Genomic DNA, 4,537 nt, shown 5'->3' with positions numbered 1-4,537 from the left:
AAATGATCAATCTGTACCGTTGGTTACTGCCATGGGTGGTCGATACTGATCAACGACGTCTTACGGCAGCCGATTTGTATGCATGGCCGTTACTTCTCATTTCATCTGCCTTAATGATTTCTGACGGTGCTAAGCTGGGCATAATAAACCCTTATAAGTAACTGAATGCTTACACAACAAAATTCTCAGAAAAAAACATCTTTCACGTAAAAGAAATCCAAATTAGCAAAAGCTTCATTCACTTCAAAACACTCAACGAAACTGTTGATGGGGTAATTTAAACAAAATAATTAAAAAAATATACTGTTGGCAATTATTTTTTTCATATTTAGAATTAAATTAAAAAATAATGTCATAATTAGGCATTTTTTTCCTAAAATAATGATGATATTGATGCTTTTTTTTCCGTTCCTCTAAATCTGCCGGTGTGTGTAGCTTACAAAAATGTATGATAAGTAACTAAAAAGATTAAAAAAATAAACAAAAAACCCAAGTGCGTAAAAATGAACTAAAAAGATAAAAACAAGAAAACTCAGCCTTAGTATTCACAAATGCAGTTGGAGGCATCAAATACATATCACCAACAAAAGAATTTAGTCATTGATGCCTCCGACTGCATTTGTGAATACTAAGGTTTCCGTTTCTGTTTTTATCTTTTTAGTTCATTTTTACGCAGTTGGGTTTTTTGTTTATTCAATAATTGTATTAGGTAAGTGTCATAACGTGCACTTTTAGTTTTTGGACTCAGCATTGTACTCAACAATCGGCACCTTTAATATAAAGTTCTATTAAGGTATCTGTTTTTTCAACTCTATTCCGATAGGTAGGTAATCTCGTTTTCTTTGGACAACCTTTATCAGTGGAGGCATTTAATTTAAGGCTATAGTATATCATACTTCTAACACAGGCTTACGGCCCCATATGATGGATAAGAAATTAAGAATGCTTTAAAAAATATTTTAAAAAGGAAGCTGTGACCTCTAAAACTTATTTTCTCAACATCAAATCAAAAACCAGCTTTTCCAATTAAGTGTTTCAATCTGTACTTTTCCTTAATTAAATCGTTACCTGGAAGCGTCCCATATATAACCGACGTATGTTTACGGAGCGCTGTCGTGTGGTTGGGAAGCAATCTACAGCTGTAAATACACGGCGAGGTTTTACACCTTCAACTGCTGCGATTACGTGTTCTACATTTAGAATGAGTTGCGATAACCGGTGTTTTAGTAAAGTTAAAATAAAAAGGCTGGGTTGCACTATTTTATTTTAACTTAAACCATCTTACTTTAACAAACGTCAAAAGTCCGCCAAATTCCATACTAAAACACCGGTTATTGTCATTGTTATGGTTAAAATAAAATGGTGCAACCCAGCCTAAGAGTATTTGTAATTATTGTACGATCTTGAACAGTCATGAGATATACCTAGTTGCGGTATTTTTTGATCGGTTTATTTAATATGCTGTCTAGCCTTTTGGTAAAAATTTAATAACAATATCTGGCAATCCAGAAGCGTTGTATGCTCTATGGCCCGGCCTCTCTATGGTCTCTTTTTCCTACCATTCAAGTGTGTGCACATGATTGTAATCTGTTGCGGCAGGTACAAAAGACACTTAACTTCAGTGATATTCTATTTGTTGTGAATTATCTTCTTTTTCTCTTCTCTTTTTCTCTTCGTTAAGTGTCTTTTGTCTTCACAACAAATAGAATATCACTGAAGTTAAGTGTCTTTTGTACCTGCCGCTACAGTCTGTTCACCTTTTGTACACTTTCCTGTGGTATCATCCAAAAAACAATTATATTGTTTGTGACAAGAATAATGAATGAACTTGCAAGCTGTAGTACATTCTACCTAGTCAGTTAAGACCAACAATAATACCATACCTGTTATTGTAAAAGCTCCTAAATTATAATTTAAGAGCCAAAGAACAAGATGCGTTTCGGCGCGCCAGAGCGGTGTTGCTGCGCCATTTAATATCTGTCGCATTTGGTACGTTGGCAAAGATTAAATTCAATAACAAGCTGCGAGTATAAATATGAGAACGCGGCGTGTTAAAGCGAAAGTCAGATCGTAAACCCTCAACCTCTTCGCCGTGTGAGCGCCAAAACCAAAACAATTTAACACTATGTCGCGGCAACAAGACGGGTTTTATGGAACGCGACATCCCAGGTTAAGCTAATCCCATTACCATAGACTAATTACGGGTTTCACCTGGTAGATAAATAAAATTTGTGGGTGAGGTGTGCCTTTTGCCGAATATTTCAACACTAAAAGGGTTTCAGGGGGTTTTTTGCACATGAGTGGTGCTTTTACGTCTTCTGGTCTTATTTATCTGGCTTAGGTGGGACTCGAACTTTTCACTGATAGGTTCTGATATCAAACTGAGCTGAATTGCACCAACTTACTTTAATCGTAACTATAACGATAACCGGTGTTTTAGTATGGAGTTTGACATATTTTTATAATTACGTCTATAGATTATTGGCTTCAAATAAACGTTGGTACTATAAAGGCCTACTATTTGTCTAGAAAACTTCTTTGCTATATAATCCATTTTACTTTAAACCTTCAAGCGGGCGCGCGGCGTCGAATCGACCGCGCCTAACACATTTTCGTTCATAACTTTTTTTTTACTAGTCACACATATTTCTAATTTTTAGTAGCCTGTCGCTTGCTCATTGTGAGTGAAATAAAGAGCTTACCTCAGCTCTCCGCGCTTTTCCCACCCCATGGCTTGCTATTGTTTTAGTCGCGGCGCCGGCGTCGAAAGCACGCCACGCGTCTGTCGTCGAAAAGGTTACGCGCGACTCTCTATGCGATATAACATTTCTTCGGCTATCACTCAATATTATTGAATTAAGCTTGCAGTACTGTTTTTTCTTATTAAATAAGTCGTAGACTGCTAGTACAAAGTGAAATAACAGAGGCGTTACTAAGAAAAGTTGAAAAAGAGAGTGAATCTGAGCTCAGAGACCAAGCTATACTGAACCAAAATTATAAAATTATGTTTTATCCTTATTTTGCCATTTTTATCGTTTTTACCAGGTATATGAACTATTCTGAGGTATTTTAAAAGATTTTGTGTTTCAAAATTGCTTTTTGATCCAAATAATATTTGCGTTATGTTAATTGATTAAATTATTGTTTCTCTAAATTAATTCAATTTACTTATGACTTTAATACAATTATAATATATCTGCGTACAAAATAATATATGATTATTGGAAAATAAGTGCTTTATTTCTGTACTAGACCCAATAGGTCTTTTCGTTTACGCGCGACCGCTGCCGTTACAAAAGACCGCGCGCCCGCTTGAAGGTTAAGAATGTTACTTTTATCCCAATTAATTTATATTTCAACCATCTTATCCTCAGCTGCAGTCCTTCACAATTAAATTACGATCTGCAGTGACAAATCGCATACCCTTTCTGTATCTGCCGGGATACCAAATTAAATGGCACAATAAATTAAGCCGAAATTATTACATTTTTGCCCCTCGGGCCTTTGCAAGAACAAAGACTTAATATCTAATAACCAAGTCGGAGAAATTACATCTCATTTCCATGAGGCTAGTTGTGTAGGGTATTTTTAATTTAATCCCCTGGTATAATTAAACACGAGATTAATTTGAGTGCGTTAAAAATGATACTCATACCGTTGATTTGATTCTTTATCACGATGAAATTAAAATCAGGAAGAAAGCGAGTTAAACCGGAGCACTCAATCAGCTGCCATGATTTTTATGATTCAGGAAGTAAGAATATAAATCAGCTTTAATTGGTAGGGTGTGTGAATCGGAGAATGGGGTGTTTTATGGCAAGCATCATTTTTTTAAAGTAAAGAAACAAACGAGAGAACAAGATGAGGAACATGAAAAAAACAAGGTATTTCTGAAAAAACATAATACACAACTAATTTGCTGATATACGCAGGCCGCTACCAACCGGGCAATATGGAAAGCATTGAGGGAGGCATATGTTTAGCAGTGGACAGTCCTATATGGCTGAGATGATGATGATGATGATCATTGCACATAACGAGTAGTTATTAAAATTTAATGATTTTGTAACAAAACTCGTTATGATGTTCTTGAATATTTTTACTAATGCTCTATCTTGATGAATCAAACAGATTTCTTAACCTGATCTAAATTCGCAGTTTCTAAAACTCTAGACAAGCAATTTTCACGAGTCACCATCAAAACAAAGTTAAAATGTAAATATATTTATGATTCGCCCAACAACAACCGTGCCCGTGTATTTTTATTCGCCCACGGCTTTTAACGGGGCGTCAGCTAAATTGACATTCGTAAAACCTGGCTCGCGTGATCCATCGTTAACTGCCGTCATAGGCTGTTATGGCCGGTCGGATCGCCATCAATTTGTTTGTAAGTGACCAACGATTTACAACCGTTTTATTGTCACGGCCTTTAAGTAATAGAGGTTTATATAGTAGATTCAGTGGTTTGCAATAAAACTGTAGTTAGTAAAACTGCTGATTTTGAGATTATTATAATATGTAAAGAAGTGACATGATT

The sequence above is a fragment of the Ostrinia furnacalis genome, unplaced genomic scaffold, assembly GCF_004193835.3.
Source record: "Ostrinia furnacalis isolate ACB-3 unplaced genomic scaffold, ASM419383v2 OfSCF6941, whole genome shotgun sequence".
NCBI lineage: Eukaryota > Metazoa > Arthropoda > Insecta > Lepidoptera > Crambidae > Ostrinia > Ostrinia furnacalis.
This window is presented reverse-complemented; position numbering follows the sequence as displayed.